The 18,854-nt window shown below is 41.4% G+C and overlaps 1 protein-coding gene across 1 annotated transcript in view; it reads right to left on the minus strand.

Annotated features, from left to right (window-relative positions):
- LOC102634529 (PRAME family member 8-like) overlaps positions 1-11,407 on the minus strand; it is a 43,112-nt gene extending 31,705 nt beyond the window's left edge. The window contains exons 1-2 of the mRNA XM_017318911.1: positions 11,240-11,407; positions 2,048-2,222 (exon numbers count right to left, since the gene is read on the minus strand). The gene's annotated coding sequence lies outside the window, so the exon portion shown is untranslated. The remainder of the gene's footprint in view (positions 1-2,047; positions 2,223-11,239) is intronic.
- Between the last annotated feature and the right edge of the window lie 7,447 nt (positions 11,408-18,854).

An 18,854-nucleotide genomic window follows, 5' to 3' on the forward strand; every position in this document is an offset into this window, starting at 1 on the left:
CAGTTGGGACATTTTCTGGATATATGTCCAGGAGAGGTATTGTGGGATTCTCCTGTAGTACTATGTCCAATTTTCTGAGGAATGGTCAGACTGATTTCCAGAGTAGATGTACAAGCTTGCAATCCCACCAAAAATAGAGGAGTATTCCCCTTTCTCCACATCCTCGCCAGCATCTGCTGTCACCTGAGTTTTTGATCTTAGCCATTCTGACTGGAGTGAAGTGGAATCTCAGTGTTGTTTTGATCTGTATTTCCCTGATGATTAAGGATGTTGAACATTTTTTCAGGTGCTTCTCTGCCATTCGATATTCCTCAGGTGAGAATTCTTTGTTCAGCTCTGAGCCCCATTTTTCATGGGGTTATTTGACCTTCTGGAGTTCTTTATATATATTGGATATTAGTCCCCTATCCGATTTGGGATAGGTAAAGATCCTTTCCCAATCTGTTGGTGGCCTTTTTGTCTTATTGATGTTGTCTTTTGATTTGCAGAAGCTTTGCAATTTTATGAGGTCCCATTTATCGATTCTTGATCTTACAGCACAAGCCATTGTTGTTCTATTCAGGAATTTTTCCCCTGTACCCATATCTTCGAGGCTTTTCCCTACTTTCTCCTCTATAAGTTTCAGTGTGTCCGGTTTTATGTGGAGTTCCTTAATCCACTTAGATTTGACCTTAGTACAAGGAGATAGAAACGGATCAATTTGCATTCTTCTACATGATAACTGCCAGTTGTGCCAGTACCATTTGTTGAAAAGGCTGTCTTTTTTCCACTGGATGGTTTTAGCTCCCTTGACAAAGATCAAGTGACCATAGGTGTGTGGATTCATCTCTGGGTCTTCAATTCTGTTCCATTGGTCTACTTGTCTGTCACTACATTTCCAATTTCAAACAGACTTTTTCTTCCCATGAAATACCAGTGTTTTCCATTCCTGGGCCCATCTAACCTTTCTGACTCTGAACCAGATAGTGAGGTTGGTAACAGTCAAAGACCACACAGAGAGAACATCCAGGTTTATAAGTATAGAACTAAGCATCTAGTTAGTTTGTCTGGGGAGAAGCCAGGTATCAATGCCAAACTGTGTTTCTGACTCCAATTGGCCCCTGTTCCCTCCACCCTTCCAACTGTTCCTCCATGTCAAGCTCAGTCTCCAAGACACCAGTCACTGTACATCCTTATGTTTCCAACCATCTGAGCAGTATCAGAAACCATGGGCTCCTAGGTCCCCAGATGAAAGATGTATATCAAGCCTATTGTTTATTCAAATCCAGAACTCATATTTCCCAATTTGCTGCCAACAACAACAACAACGTCTGAACACCTGGTGTTAGACACAGCACTCACCACATGTATGGCATATATCTGTAACAAATGAACTCTTCTTGGGCTGCCTTTTTGCCCTGAGTGTATCTATGGGCTCCTGAGCCAATACATCATAGCACTCCAGAGGGGCAGTGTATTGTTTCACATTCATCTTGGTCCAGTTGGCTGTTGATGCGAAAGGTCCTTCAGGATGGGTGTACTGGCTAGTTTTGTGTCAACTTGACACAGCTGGAGTTATCACAGAGAAAGGAGCTACAGTTGAGGAAATGCCTCCATGAGATCCAACTGTAAGGCATTTTCTCAATTAGTGATCAAGGGGGAAAGGCCCCTTGTGGGTGGGACCATCTCAGGGCTGGTAGTCTTGGTTCTATAAGAAAGCAGGCTGAGCAAGCCAGGTGAGGCAAGCCAGTAAAGAACATCCCTCCATGGCCTCTGCATCAGCTCCTGCTCCCTGACCTGTTTGAGTTCCAGTCCTGACTTCCTTTGGTGATGAACAGCAGCATGGAAGTGTAAGCCGAATAAACCCTTTCCTCCCCAACTTGTTTCTTGGTCATGATGTTTGTGCAGGAATAGAAACCCTGACTAAGACAATGGGCATGGAGAAATCACTGTTGTAGAAGTTGACATTGGAGATCTGAGTGCATTGTTTGAATCCAGGTAGGAGGGCATTGACCTGGGAGTCATTCACCCTACATCCTTGCAAATCCAGAGTCTCAAGAGTGCTTACCACTTTCATGAGGAGACACCTCAGAGCCATAAGATCAAAATCCAGTAAAACCACACCTCTCAATCCCAGATGTTTTAGCTGAAAGAGGATCTGACAGCAGGAGAAGGAATCCAGGTCTCTCTGTGAAATTAGGGAGTAACTAATGGAGAGGGTCTTCAAGGGTGTCACAAGGAACCTAGGGTTAAAGGAGACAGAGAGTTAGTTCAGTCAAATGGTCTTGTAGAGGTTTGGCAGGGATATACTGAGTAGAAAGAACCAGGTGCGTGCCCCAAGTTCAGTTTGACTAAATGATCAAGGACATCATTTATGATACTTTCTATTGGAACCTGTTCAGTCCATTCAACCCCACAATTCATCTCCTGTCCTCACTCTCAAGCTAAAAATCAATTCATTCCTTAAGCCCAGAAAGCACTCAGAAGAAATTTCCATCCCATGAAATTTTTGACAGGATCCCAATATTTGCTGTGTGTTCACTGAATCTGCATACTTTCATTCCCACTGCAGTCATGCTTGCTCTCATTTACAGCCCAAGCTCTACCTCCTATCCCATGCACTCAGTGCTACTTGGGCTCAAAATATTTCACTCATGGAAACTGGGTAAATATAGAAGGCTACTCTCATAGTTCAGACCATATAACCCATGTTCACAATGTGCCAATGAGTACCCTTACTCCTCACTACAGTCTCCCCTTTCTCTTCCCTTTCCATTTGATTCTGTGGGAATGATTTCAATTACAACTAATTTTTACTAGCTCTAACCTACTATTTACACCCAATCGCTTCTCTCCATCAGGAGTTCTCATCTGAGACACTGATTTACCTTGTAAAATTTCCCTTGTTTATCTCAGTGTACATAGAAACAAGACATAACTTTCTGATTCTTATTGGTCTCTAAATGTTTGTTCCTAGTGGCTGGCTGGCATCATGTACCACTAATCCTTATGATAAGACAGACAGACTTGCTCTGATAGCTGAACCAGCTCTCCATTATGGCCTACCGTAGGACCTGATTCATCTGGGATATGAAAAAATGGACGCAGAACATGAAAAGTTGCTGGAGACAGTTGAATAAGAAGAACTGAGAAGTAAACTTGTTGATACACTTGGCTTCTCTGACTCTTGTTCTATTGAAAATAGGAAAGGTGATACCAGGAAGGGATACCAGGAAGACTTTTCAAAGATTTCACAGCTGCCCAAAGTAGTGAACAAAATATGCCAACTCTAACAGGGTTCAATTCAACTCCAATTCAGTGATGTGCTCTGCATAAAAAATATTCAAGGGGGCGCAGAGTTGGCAGACAACCCCAAGGTCCCCAGAGGACTCTCTACAGTATCTTAGGACCCCCTGGTGAATGGAACACAAGTTCTGTTCCAATCTAATAGCGCTGGACCTGAGACAGCATTAATTAGGGAAACAGAAAATGCGGCCTGACCAGGGTCACAAGTTCCTTCCTTTTGGCGCCAGGACCTGGTCACCTTAGGCATGAAGTCAGCGGACACCCCCAAGGTCACTAGAGGACTCTCTACTTGATCTTAGGACTTCTGGTGAGTAGAACACAACTTCTGCCAGTAGGCAGGTTCAAACGCCAGATATCTGGGCACCTTCCCTATAAAAGGAGAGCTTGCCTGCAGAGAGTGCTCTGACTACTGAAACTCAGGAGAGAGCTAGTCTCCCAGGTCTGCTGATGAGGGCTAACAGAATCACGACATCAACAAGCTCTAACCAGAGACAACTATAACAAATATGTCCAGAGAATACCAGATGAAGAAAGGCAAACGTAAGAATCTTACTAACAGAAACCAAGACCAATCACCAACATCAAAACGCAGCACTCCCAACTTGTCCAGCCCTGGGCACCCCAACACACCTGAAAAGCTAGACCTGGATTTAAAAGCATATCTCATGATGATGGTAGAGGACACCAAGAAGAACTTTAATAGCTCAGTTAAAGTACTGCAGGAGAATATGCTAAAGAGTTACAAGTCCTTAAAGAAAAACAGGAAAACACAACCAAACTGGTAGAAGTCCTTGAAGAAAAACAGGAAAACACATCCAAACAGGTGATGGAAATGAACAAAACCATACTAGACCTAAAAAGGGAAGTAGACACAATAAAGAAAACACAAAATGAGGCAACACTGGAGATAGAAACCCTAGGAAAGAAATCAGGAATCATGGATGAGAGCATCAGCAACAGAATACAAGAGATGGAAGAGAGAATCTTATGTGCAGAAGATTCCATAGAGAACATCTGCACAACAACCAAAGAAAATGCAAAATGCAAAAGAATCCTAAATCGAAATATCCAGAAAATCCGGGACACAATGAGAACACCAAACCTACAGATAATAGGAGTATATGAGAATGAAGATTTTCAACTTAAAGGGCCAGCAAATATCTTCAACAAAATAATAGGAGAAAATTTCCCAAATCTAAAAAAGACACGCTCATGAACATAAAAGAAGTCTACAGACCTCCAAATAGACTGGACCAGAAAAGAAATTCCTCCCGACACATAATAATCAGAACAACAAATGCACTAAATAAACATAGAATATTAAAAGCTGTAAGGGAAAAAGGCCAAGTAACATATAAAGGCAGGCCTAACAAAATTACACCAGACTTTTCACCAGAGACTATGAAAGCCAGAAGATGCTGGACAGATGTTATACAGACACTAAGCGAACACAAATGCCAGCCCAGGCTACTATACCCAGCCAAACTCTCAATTACCATAGATGGAGAAATCAAAGTATTCCAGGAAAAAACCAAATTCACACATTATCTTTCCACGAATCCAGCCCTTCAAAGGATAATAACAGAAAAAAAATACAAGGACAGAAACCACGCCCTACATAAAGCAAGAAAGTAATCCTTCAACAAACGTAAAAAAGAAAGACACAAGAACAGAATTCCAACTCTAACAACAAAAATAATAGTAAGCAACAATTACTTTACCTTAATACATCTTAATATCAATGAACTCAATTTCCCAATAAAAAACATAGAGTAACAGACTGGCTACACAAAAAGGACCCAACATTTTCCTGCCTACAGGAAACCCATCTGAGGGAAAAAGACAGACACTACCTCAGAATAAAAGGCTAGAAAACAATTTTCCAAGCAAATGGTCTGAAGAAACAATCTGGAATAGGCATTCTAATATCTAATAAAATCAATTTCCAACCCAAAGTTATCAAAAAAGACAAGGAAGGACACTTCATACTCATCAAATGTAAAGTCTTCCAAGGAGAACTCTCAATTCTGAGTATCTATGCTCCAAATGCAAGGGCAGCCACATTCATTAAAGAAACTTTAGTAAAGCTCAAACACACATTGCACCTCACTCAATAATAGTGGGAGACTTCAACACACCACTTTCATCAATGGAAAGATCGTGGAAACAGAAACTAAACAGGGACACAGTGAAACTAACAGAAGTGGTGAAACAAATGGATTTAACAGATATCTACAGCACATTTTTTCCTAAAACAAAAGGATATACTTTCTTCTCAGCACCTCATGGTACCTTCTCCAAAATTGATCATATAATTGGTCATAAAAAAGGCCTCAAAAGATACAAAAACATTGAAATTGTCCCAAGCATCCTGTTAGATCACCATGGACTAAGGCTGATCTTCAATAACAACATAAATAATAGAAAGCCAACATTCACGTGGAAACTGAACAACACTCTTCTCAATGATACCTTTGTCAAGGAAGGAATAAAGAAAGAAATTAAAGACTTTTTAGAGTTTAATGAAAATGAAGCCCATACATACCCCATGTTATGGGACAGAATAAAAGCATTTCTGAGAGGAAAACTCATAGCTCTGAGTGCCTCCGAAATGAAACTAGAGAGAGTACACACTGGCAGCTTGACAACACACCTAAAAGCTCTAGAGAAAAAGGAAGGAAATTCACCACAAAGGTGTAGATGACAGGAATTAATCAAATTCAGGGGCGAAATCAACCAAGTGGAAACAAGAAGAACTATTCAAAAAATCAACCAAACAAGGAGCTGGTTCTTTGAGAAAATCAACAAGATAGATAAACCCTTACCCAGACTAATGAGAGGGCACAGGGACAGCATCCTAATTAACAAAATCAGAAATGAAAAGGGAGACATAACAACAAATCCTGAAAAAATCAAAAACACATCAGATCTGTTTATAAAAGGCTATACTCAACAAAACAGGAAAACCTGGATGAAATGGACAAATTTTAGACAGATACCAGGTACCAAAGTTAAACCAGGATCAAGTTAATGATCTAAACAGTCCTATATCCCCTAAAAATTTAGCAGTAGTCATTAATCGTCTCCCAAACAAAAAAAGCCCAGGACCAGATGGGTTTAGGGCAGAATTCTATCAGACCAGATAGAGAACTTCAGACCAATTTCTGTTATGAATATCGATGCAAAAATACTCAATAAAATTCGAGCTAACCGAACCCAAGAACACTTTAAAACAATCATCCATCCTGACCAAGTAGATTTTATTTCCACGGATGCAGGGATGGTTTAATATACATAAATCCATCAACTTAATCCATTATATAAACAAACTCAAAGACAAAAAACACATAATCATCTCCTTAGACGATGAGAAAGCATTTGACAAAATCCAACACCCATTCATGATAAAACTCTTGGAAAGATCAGGAATTCAAGGCCCATACCTAAACATGACAAAAGCAATCTACAGCAAACCAGTTGCCAACATTAAAGTAAATGGGGAGAAGCTGAAAGCAATCCCACTAACATCAGGGATTAGACAAGTCTGCCCACTTTCTCCCTACCTATTCAACTTTGTACTTGAAGTCCTAGCCAAAGCAATTCAACAACAAAAGGAGATCAACGGGATACAAATTGGAAAAGAAGAAGTCAAAATATCACTTTTTGCAGATGACATGATAGTATATATAAGTGACCCCAAAAATTCTGCCAGAGAACTCCTAAACCTGATAAAAAGCTTCAATGAAGTAGCTGGATATAAAATTAACTCAAACAAGTCAATGGCCTTTCTCTACACAAAGAATAAGCAGGCTGAGAAAGAAATTAGGGAAACAACACCCTTCTCAATAGTCACAAATAATAAAAAATACCTTGGTGTGACTCTAACTAAGGAAGTGAAAGGTCTGTATGATAAGTACTTCAAGTCTCTGAGGAAAGAAATTAAAGAAGATCTCAGAGGATGGAAACATTTCCCATGCTCATGGATTGGCAGGATCAACATTGTAAAAATGGCTATCTTGCCAAAAGCAATCTACAGATTCATTGCAATCCCCATCAAAATTCCAACTCAATTCTTCAATGAATTAGAAAAAGCAATCTGAAAATTCATCTGAAATACAAAAAACCTAGGATAGCAAAAACTCTTCTCAAGGATAAAAGAATATCTGGTGGAATCACCGTGCCTGACCTAAAGCTGTACTACAGAGCAATTGTGATAAAAACTGCATGGTACTGGTATAGTGACAGACAGGTAGACCAATGGAATAGAATTGAAGACCCAGAAATGAACCCACACACCTATGGTCACTTGATTTTTGACGAAGGAGATAAAACCATCCAGTGAAAAAAAGACAGCCTTTTCAACAAATGGTGCTGGCACAACTGGTGGTTATCATTTAGAAGAATGTGAATTGATTATTCCTATCTCCTTGTACTAAGGTCAAATCTAAGTGGATCAAGGAGCTCCACATAAAACCAGAGACGCTGAAACTTATAGAGGAAAAAGTGGGGAAAAGCCTCGAAGATATTGGCACAGGGGAAAAATTCCTGAATAGAAGAGCAATGGCTTGTGCTGTAAGATCAAGAGTCAACAAATGGGACGCCATGAAACTGCAAAGCTTCTGTAAGGCAAAAGACACTGTCAATAAGACAAAAAGGCCACCAACAGATTGGGAAAGGATCTTTACCTATCCTAAATCAGATAGGGGGCTAATATCCAATATATATAAAGAACTGAAGAGGGTGGACTCCAGAAAATCAAATAATCCCATTAAAAATGGGGTACAGAGCTAAACAAAGAATTCTCACCTGTGGAATACCGAATGGCTGAGAAACACCTGAAAAAATGAGCAGTATCCTTAATCATCAGAGAAATGCAAGTCAAAACAACCCCGAGATTCCATCTCACACCAGTCAGAACAGCTAACATAAAAATTTCAGGTAACAGCAGATGCTGGCAAGGATGTGGAGAAAGAGGAACACTCCCCCATTGTTGGTGGGATTACAAGCTTGTATAACCACTCTGAAAGTTAGTCTGGTGGTTCCTCAGAAAATTGGACATAGTACTGCAGGAGGAACCTGCAATACCTCCCTTGGGTATATATCTGTTCTGTCCGGCCAGTAGATCACAACATGGGTTCTAGCCTGGAAAGGCATTTTGGAAACCTGGAAGAGAAGAGGGGCTAGGTGGCAAGATAAAGAAATGCAGCTAAGACAGGCATTCTGATCAAAGCTCAATTTTACTGTTCTGCATGCAATTATAAAGCAGGGGAAGGGGGCCCGATTCTCCACAATTAATCTTGGAGTCCAATAGCAGGGTGACCACGTGCACGGCTCCAAACAGCAAAGAGGCAGGTTCCAGCAGTGGGCATGGCAGAACAATTGAATGGGAAGCTCCACCCCTGAGCAAACAGGTTTCAGGCTGGGGGAGGGGAGACTACATCTCCTCCCTTTTGTTAACAAAAAAAGAAAAAAAAGAAAAAGATGGCCTAAGGCAAAAAATTTATTTATGCTCTGTAGTTTTGCCTGAATTTTAGGGCTAAAGAAAAAAACCTGTCTTAGTGGGATTCCCTAACTTTTTTTATGGTAAACTGTATCTGGCTAAGACTGTCCTTTCTATCCTAGTAAATAACTAACAGAAAAGCCTGGAGCTGTAGGCTCTGACTTTATAATGCTAATTAGTACTGAATAGGTAACTTCCTAGTTGAATTTTAAGCAAGGCGTTGGAACCCTGGCTAAGTTTGGCTGAACAAATTTGAAATACACTTTATTAAGAATAACACTTAGTTGATATTCCTCCACACTTTTGGATGACAGGCGGGAAACAGGGAGGAGGTGTATGACCGGCTCCATAGTACAAGGCCAATTGGCTTTTTATATTGGGGTGGGAGGCAGTGAAGACAGTATGGTCTCCAACCTCTCTCCCCCCATTAATTAAGTTAAATAAGGCAACGCTTAACTGAGGTGATCAAAAGATTTTCTCATCCATAGATGAGTGGGCTTTTAACCTTGGCTTGGGTGGACATTGACAGGATTCCTCCCATGGGTGCTGTCACGACCCACACCTGTGGCTCTTGGTATGTTTTGGGGAGGGGAGGCAGAGCCATAGATATTTTTTGTTTATTAGATATCAACCTCCTTTTTAAACCGGGTATAACCCACAGGAAAATCAGAAATGGTCAAGCTGGACTTGTCCCTGCAGTAGTTCTCTGCACCAAGCGATACCCATACTATATTCGTATGATTACGAAATAGTATGCACAGTTCTGAGTACTGTGTAGCTCCTAAAGGAGAATTATCAACCTCAGATTTAGCAAGGCCTAGGCAAGAATTATGTTATTAGTAACACCACGATTTGTGGCTAAAATAGGAGCTGGAAGTCGTTTCTCCTCATCCCTGTATTTTCCACAGCCTGAGGAACTAAGGACACCTTGCAGTAACAGCAAGGGTGAAAAGCCAGAGGTCAGCTAAGGGACTAAACCCATCTATCAAAATAAAAACTAATCTCTATTAATATTAGAAATATCTACTTTTCTAGCCCTCTTGGTAAACCTAATTTTTAACTTAGACTGAAAGCCACGTGCTGGAATGTCCTGGGACTGAAGTAACAGCTGCCACCTGTGCGCTCTAGGGGGCGGGGATGTACATCTGCTGATCTGGCTGGAGAATGTTGATTAACCTGCTTGAAACACAAAATCTCAACAGTGAGAAAGTAGGAAAGCAGAAATTCTTTTGGGAAAGTCCAGGTACTTTATTTAAATGTAAATAGTAAAGCTGAGGTTAATCTCTAGCCTCCTGTTGGGTAGCAGGCCCAGAGAGTAGCAGGAAAAGAGTTCTTCTGGGAGCATTCATTCCCAGCTGAATTTTAAGCACAAGAGGAATTTTAGTCTTCAGAATGATACTTAAGAGAAGAGTCAGAATCTGTGTTCATCTGATGAATTAATCTCTCGGCAGAAGATATTCCAACTAGCAAGAAAGACACATGCTCCACTATGTTCATAGCAGACCTATTTATAATAGCCCGAACTGGAAATAACCCAGATGTCCCTCAACAGAGGAATGGATAAAAAAATTGTGGTACATTTACACAATGGACTACTACTCAGCTATTAAAAAGAATGAATTTATGAAATTCCTAGGCAAATGGTTGGACCTGGATGGCATTATCCTGAGTGAGGTAACCCAATCACAAAAGAACTCAAATGATATGTACTCACTGATATATGGATATTATCCCAGAAACTTAGAATACCCAAGATATAAGTTACAATTTGCAAAATACATGAAACTCAAGAAGAAGAAAGACCAAAGTGTGGACACTTTGCCCCTTATTAGAATTGGGAACAAAACACCCATGGAAGGAGTTACAGAGACAAAGATTGGAGCTGAGACAAAAGAATGGACCATCTTGAGACTGCCATATCCAGGGACCCATCCCATAATCAGCCTGCAAAGGCTGACACCATTGTATACACTAGCAAGATTTTGTGGAAATGACCCTGATATAGCTGTCTCTTGTGAGACTATGCCGGGCCTAGCAAACACATAAGTGGATGCTCACAGTCAGCTATTGGATGGATTACAGGGCCCCCAATGGAGGAGCTAGAGAAAGTACCCAAGGAGCTAAAGGGATTTGCAACACTATAGGTGGAACAACATTATAAACTAACCAGTACCCTGGAGCTCTTGTCTCTAGCTGCATATGTATCAAAACATGGCCTAGTCGGCCATCACTGGAAAGAGAGGCCCATTGGACAAACTTTATATGCCCCATTACAGGGGAACGCCAGGTTCAAAAAGTGGGAGTGGATGGTAAGGGGAGTGCGAGAGAGGGTATGGGGGACTTTTGGGATAGCATTGGAAATGTAAATGAGGAAAATACCTAATAAAAAACAATAAAAAAAGAAAAAAAAAAGCAAGTGAATGAAAGGTAGATAGAAAAATGGGAGAGACTCACAGGACTCAATGAGGATGTCACTGTGGGAAATTGCAGGCTAGTATCCAGTTGAGCTGAGGTCTGAACCCCGATGGTCATAATTCACCTTCATGACATGTTAGGCATTCCCTCATGGTCCTGGAACTCTGACCCCTCCCTAAGTTACCGCCCACCACAGCCCCCACAAGAGAAGCATGGTCAGTAGTGACATAGACAATGGCCCAAGCTTCTGACCTTCATGCTCAACTCCTACACAGTTACCTAGCAACAGTAAAGACCATAAAAGAGGTGTTCAGCCCACAACTCACTCTCTCTTACTCTTATGCTCTTACTTCTTACCCTTCATTCTCACCCTCTCTCTCCCCTCTCTTTGTCTTCTCTCCTCTTCTCTCTCCCTCTTTCTCTCCTCTCTCTCTCTCTTGCTTGCTCTCTCTCTCTCTCTCTCTCTCTCCCTTCTCTCTCCCTGCATTTCTATAATAAAGCTCTTAAACCAGAGAGAGTCTCTGCTCCATCAAGATCCACTGTGCACTCTGGTCAGTGTTGGGAACCTCTTCCCTTATTCCTCGCTCTCCTAACCCTGGGGCTACAGGGTGTGGCCTTGGGGTTCTCAGATCAGGGGCTGCCCCTTCTCCATCCCCTGCTAACTGGGACAGAAGCTATGCTCACCCAGGGCCAAGTGGAAAGTGTCCATCAGCCCTCCAGTGCCTGCGTCCACCTGCCCAGAGTACAGGAACTCTGGCCAGATATGGGCCCCTTTTCCCTTCCCCCTCCTCCCAGGGCCTTCCTCTGCCCCCCCCCCAATTTTTTTTGTTCCCAACATGTCCCTAGCTGAAATAAGGAGCAAAGGAGAGATAGAACCTTAAGAGACTACCCTCAGTGCATAGGCATGGCTCTCAGTTGAGCGAAGCAGCCAGTCAGCCATCTCGAAATTTTAACCCTGAGCTGGGCAGTGGTGGCACACACCTTTAATCCCAGCACTTGAGAGGCAGAGGCAGGTGGGTTTCTGAGTTCGAAGCCAGCCTAGTCTACAAAGTGAGTTCCAGGACAGCCAGGGCTATACAGAGAAACCCCATCTCTTGAAAAAATGCTCAGCATCCTTAATCATCAGGGAATAGCAAATCAAAACAAACCTGAGATGCCACGTCACAACAGTCAGAACGGCTAAGGTAAAAAATTCATGTGACAGTAGATGCTGGAAAGGATGTGGAGAAAGAGGAACACTCCTCCATTGTTGGTGGGATTGCAAACTTGTACAACCACTCTGGAAATCAGTCTGGTGGTTCCTCAGAAAATTGGACATAGTACTATCGGAGGATCCAGTAATACCCCTCCTGCGCATATATCCAGAAGATGTTCCAACTAGCAATAAGAACACATGCTCCACTATGTTCATAGCAACTTTATTTATAATAGCCAGAAGCTGGAAAGAACCCAGATGTCCCTCAATAGAAGAATGGATACAGAATATGTAGTATATTTACAGAACGGAATACTCAGCTATTAAAAACAATAAATTTATGAAATTCCTAGTCAAATGGATGGATCTGGAGGGCATCATCCAGAGTGAGGTAACACAATCACAAATAACTCACGTGATATGTACTCAGTGGTAAGTGGATATTAGCCCAGAAACTTAGAATACCCAAGACACAATTTGTGAAACACATGAAACTCAAGAAGAACAACGACCAAAGTGTGGATACTTTGCCCCTTCTTAGAATTGGGAACAAAACACCCATGGAAGGAGTTATGGAGCTGAGATGAAAGGATGGACCATCCAGTGACTGCCCCACCTGGGGGTCCATCCCATAATCAGACACCAAACGCAGACACTATTGCATACGCCAGCAAGATTTTGCTGAAAGGACCATGATATAGCTGTCTCTTGTGAGGCTATTCGAGTGCCTGACAAACACAGAATTGGATTCTCACAGTCAGCTATTGGATGGAACATAGGGCCACCAATGGAGGAGCTAGAGGAAGTATCCAAGGAGCTGAAGGTGTCTGCAATCCTATAGGTGGAACAACAATATGAACTAACCAGTGCCCCCAGAACTTTTGTCTCTAGCTGCATATGTATCAGAAGATGGCCTAGTTGGCCATCATTGGGAAGAGAGGCCTCTTGATCTTGAAAACTTTATATGCCCCAGTACTGGGGAAACACCAGTTCCAAGCAGTGGGAGTGTGTGGGTAGGGGAACAGGGTGGAGGGAGGGTATAGAGGACTTTTAGGATAGTATTTGAAATGTAAATGAAGTAAATACCTAATTTAAAAAAATTGGAAAAAAACCCTCTCTCGAAAATCAAAACAAAACAAAACATAAAAATTTAACCCTGAATTGTTCCTGTCTAAATGAAAAATAGTTACAAAAAATGGAGCAGAGATTGAAAGAAAGGCCATCCAGAGACTGGGATCTTGGGATCCATTCAATTAGCAGACAGGAAACCCCAAGACTGTTGCTGATGCCAAGATATGGCTGTCCTCTGAGGGGCTATGTCAGCATCTATCTAAGGCAATTGCAGACACTCACATCCAGCTAATGGATTGACCTTGGGGACCCTAATGAAGTAGATCTGGAAGGACTAAAGGAGCTGAAAGGGATTGTAACCCTTAGGAAGCAAACAACATCAACTGACTGGACTCCTCAGATTTCCCAGGGATTAAGTCACCAGCCAAAGTGTATACATGAATTGGTCTATGGTTCGTGATACATATGTAACAAAGGATTGCTTTATCTTGCATCAATGTGAGAGGAACCCTTTGTCCTTTGGAGGCTTGTTTCCCCAGTTAAGGGGGATGCTAGTGGGGATGAGACTGGAGTGAGTGGGTAGGGTACACCCTCTTAGAGGTAAAGGGGAAGAGAATGGAAGGGGGTGTGGAGGTGAAAACTGGAAGGGAGAAAACTCCAGCTGCATATGTAGCAGAGGATGGCCTCTGGGGAATCAATGGCAAGGAGGTGGGAGTGGGTGGCTGGGTAGAGGAACACCCTCATAGAAGCAGGGGGAGGGAGGATATGATAGGGTGTTTCCTGGAGGGATGAAAACTGGGAAAGGGGATGGATAAAATTTGAAATGGAACTAAAGAAAACATCCCCGAAAATGAGAAATTAATAAAATGGTCAATAAAAAAAAGGAAAAAAATGGCGAGGAGTTATGGGATGAGGAACAATAAGAGCTCAGACCAGGATTGGGATAAGGACTGTACTGTAAATAAAGAATTTAAGGAATATTAAATTTATTAATAAAGAAAAAGAAAAAACGTAAAATAAGAAAAAAAAACAAAGCAACCAACCAACAAAATCAATAAAACCAAACCAAACAAGCTAACATACAATAAAACAAACAAATACATCCTGTGTTGAGGATCAGTATTGAATTCCCATAAGCAGGTTGATGACAATGAGTTTCTACAATTTTCAGGCATTCCTGGGTCGCAAAAGCATATCATATCCAAAAAAGAAAACTTTGTTTAAATGATGCAAAGACACATGAGTAACACGCAAGTTTCATTCTAGCTATTGGGAATGGAAGGAGATCAAAGATGCATGGTCTACAATGTGAGTAAGGGTCTCACAAAAACAAATAAAGACAATTACTTCAGTGAAAGGAAACAGGAGGGAACATGTTAGTCATAATGATCTGATTTCTACCTTACCAAGACTCACATGGTTAACAACATAGAGCATACTTGTCTCAAAAAATTATATGGAGAACACCAATGAAATATATATGCTATCATAGAAATATATTGGTGATGAGGCTAAAACTTTATTTGGAATGAAAGCCAACATCTTCAATGTGTTCTTCTAAAGAGATGGAAATTAAAATTTGGAATCCTATCCTGGAGTCTAAATTTCTCTACTTCAAACTGCATGACTGAAGGGAAAATCATGACATGCCTATTGTAAGCACTGCAGATCGGTCTCTGAGTCTCAGACAAACCAGGCAGCTATCCAGGCTCCAGGTCTCTGAATATTATCTATGTCTCCACTGAAGCCTTTATAAAATTCTCTGCCTACTCCTCCCTGTTGCAGCCATGCCTCCAAACACAAACTGGAATTGAATTAGATCTTTAAACTCCACCCTTTAAATTGTATTCATAACATCCATTACACGGATTGATTCAGAGCTCATTGTGAGTATATCTCCATATTGCCCCACCCCTCAAACATTTCACTTATTAATTAACATCACATCACTTAATTTGTGATATTTTTCCTTCATTTGCTTAATTATTATGTAGTTTTGAGTTTGATATGACAGGTCTGTGTCTTGCTCTGAAGCTATGGTTTTATAAATCTAAGTTCTAGCAATCCTCCTGCCTCAGCATCCTTTTTCCTGCTAGTACTACTGTTTTGAATCACTGTACCTGGGTGAATGTTGTTCATATGATTAAATCAGTCTGATTTGCCTCAGAACAGTGTTTAGTCTGTTGCTGATAATAGACAAAAAAATAATTCATAGATATTACTGTCACTTGATTTGAGAAAAACAATTTTTTAATAGTCAGGAATATGTTCTGGAGCTCAAGGACTGAATTAGATGCTTTTGCAATAAACTTCAGTAATACCTACACAAAAGTTAGAGGACGGGGCAAGGCTTGATTCCATTAACATTGTCCCAGGATTCTGGGTGTGTATTCAGTTTGTAAAGAGTTATCCAGCATACAGGAAGTCCTCTCTCCAGCACCACATGCAGCAAACAATATGGCCATGCCTAGAACATCACAATTCAAAAGTTGGAAGCAAGAGGATCAATTCAAGGCCATCCTCAGCCATATTGTTAAGAGAAGGAGAGCCTGAGCCTTATAATTGGCCCCACTTCTTAACAGAGCCAAACACAATCAGAAAACGGTGGGTCTGAGAGAGATGCTACCCTTAGCAGACAGAAAACAGATAATGTGCCAGGAAGGATCAGGCCAGCATGCTTGCTCAAGATGAAATCAGGTGTGGGATCGGTGCTGTGGAGTTAGCTGCCCAATAATGAGCACCTGTTAATCTTCTATTCCCAGCACCTACTTGATGACGTGACTCCAGTTTTTTGAAATCTGAAGCCTACTTCTGACCTTCTTGGGCACTTTCTTGGCATACATGTGGTGCACATTCATATATTCAGGGAAAACACCAAAACAAAGAGAACAAGTCATTAATAAAAATAAATCTGTAAGTAGAACAGTGGCAAACCCCTTTAATCTCTCAAATCTGGAGGCAAAGGTAGCCTGGGTTCGATGAGTTTGAGACTAGCCTTATGTAAGTAGATATGTATTAACTAGTGAAGCCTATGGAGTAAACATCTGTTTTAGAATTTAACTAGAGCTGGCTGGGCTGGCACATAATTCTAATCCCAGCTTCCTACAGACAGAAGGAGGTAGACCTTTAGAGCCCAGACCGATCTACAGAAGGAAATGTGAGATGGGGGAACTCTAAAATAGAGAAATACACTCTCAAAAACCAAACCAAACCAAACAACACAAAAATCTAATTTAGCTGGGAGGTGCTACTACAGGCCTTTAATTCCAGCATTTGCGAGGCAGAAGTAGGTGGACCTCTGAGTTTGAGCTAGCCTGGTCTACCAAGTGAGATCTGGGACAGCCAGTCCTGTTAAACAGAATGCCTGTCTCAAAAGTGTAAAAACAAAAAATGAAAAGTAAATGTTTTCTAAAAAAAAAAAAACAACAACTTTAAGAGATCTTAGTAGGCTGTGAGATGGCTCAGTGATCAATGGTACTTCCTACCAAGCCTGAATGCAACAATGGGACCACAGGTGTAAGGAGAGAAACCACTACAGGTTCTAGTGCTCCCAAGTCTACATGTAAAGTCCTCTGCCAACACACCAACACATTCCTCACACCCAGGTAAAATATGAAGGCCTAGATGGAATTTAAGGCCTAGGTAACTGTTTCCTCTCTGCCAAGTATAAGGAAACTTTCTCATATGTTCCTGCTCCCACTAGGAAACTTTCTAATCCCCAAATCAATTACATATTCTGTTATGTACTGTGCCAATAGAAATGGATCATGATAGAAGTCAGTAGATCTGTTTTGTATAGTTACCCACAATAAACTAGAACCCAAACCAACCACCCAACAGCACTTCATGCACTTATGTATAAGATTTATAGTACTTTCCTTTGTAAGCTGGCCCTGGGATGGACCCCAACATAAGAGAAGCACTCATACTGATATAAAAAACTATTTGGGATAAGATTTCCATTTTGAGTAGTGGTTCAGTTTAGTGTAAGTTCCCCTGGACCTTCCTGGCAACTAACATCTTACTTGGCAGATGGAGACACGTACATGTATGTGGGTAACTGACATCCTGGTTGGCAAGTTAAGATATAAAGTTTAGTAAGTCCCATTCTGGAGTCCCATGCTACAGTTCAATACTCCAACCCATGGAGCAGGACAGCTGTATAACAAAGACATGTTCTTTTAGGAATCCTTTAACCCTAAATCTTGATTGGTGAAATATCTCGGCACAGATCTTTGTGGATTTTGTGCTTGAGAACCCTGTAGGATAGAAGAAAGCTATGGCTGGCTTTAATGAGTGACAGACCCTGTCATGGGTGCTTGCTCTCCCACAATCCTGAGTGTCACAGATCTGATATTCAGAGCTTGTACTGTTTTGCCAGGGAAATGTTAGTGGTCCCCCAATGTACACACAGGAGCTGATCTGATAAAACTCACAGCTGGGCCATTATTCTATTCAATCTAGTTTGGCCCCTCCTTCACCCCCAACTAACTTCCATCATGCAGAACTGTTTTAGTGGTGGTTCAGGGCCTAATGTCTATTGGGGCAAGGCTCTAATAGTAAGCAGTAAGCAGGAGTACATGTGCAAGCATCTAATTGAAAAGCTACTGTGGCCTTTAACATAATTGGCTGGTACTTGGAGTCATATCACACATAAACCTTCTGTTTCACTCTGCACTGGTGGTTGTTAGGCAAAGTGTGGGCTTATAACCTGGGGTTCAGGATTTTGGGGGGAATGAACTGGAGACACTGGCCTTGTTGAGGGTGTAACCTGAAAACTCTGTTCTTGTTGGGAATTAGCCTAGAGATGGAAGCTAGACTCAGGTTTTGTTGAGGGCAACTTGGAAACTAATGCCAGGTAACATAAGTTTACCTGAGTTCAAACTTAGGTCAGGTTCTCTAAAATGGAGTCTGAACTTAAAATATTTGGCCTCTCATCCCCCTTTCTCTTGTGACTAGAAATCTCAATCATGGAACTTTCTGAAGCTTCATGAAATCAGTAATAGGGTTATGTCTTTTTGGTGTCCCTGGGGCATGGGTAGAGACCCATTTGTGGGAGATAGGAAAGAGTTTTGCGGCTGAATTCTCCTCCTGCTGGCCAGGGTCTTCTTCTAGTGCAAACAAATGCTTGGTGAATCCGTGCTCCAACTCTGTAGCACAGGGACCCTTTTAGGGAAGCTCTGGCAGTGTCTCTTGACCAAGGTACAATCTCTGGGTAAAGTTGGTGGAACTCTAGAGGTGGTCATGTTTTATGGGAAGCATAAAGGTTAAGCCAAACACATTTATGTACCCATTGGACACACTTTAAATTGTGTAACAATTAGCAATCATCTGTTTTTGTAATAATTTCTGTCAGTAAGTGAACTAAACATAATTTCCAAAGGGGGA

Source organism: Mus musculus, assembly GCF_000001635.26.
Source record: "Mus musculus strain C57BL/6J chromosome 5 unlocalized genomic contig, GRCm38.p6 C57BL/6J MMCHR5_RANDOM_CTG1".
NCBI lineage: Eukaryota > Metazoa > Chordata > Mammalia > Rodentia > Muridae > Mus > Mus musculus.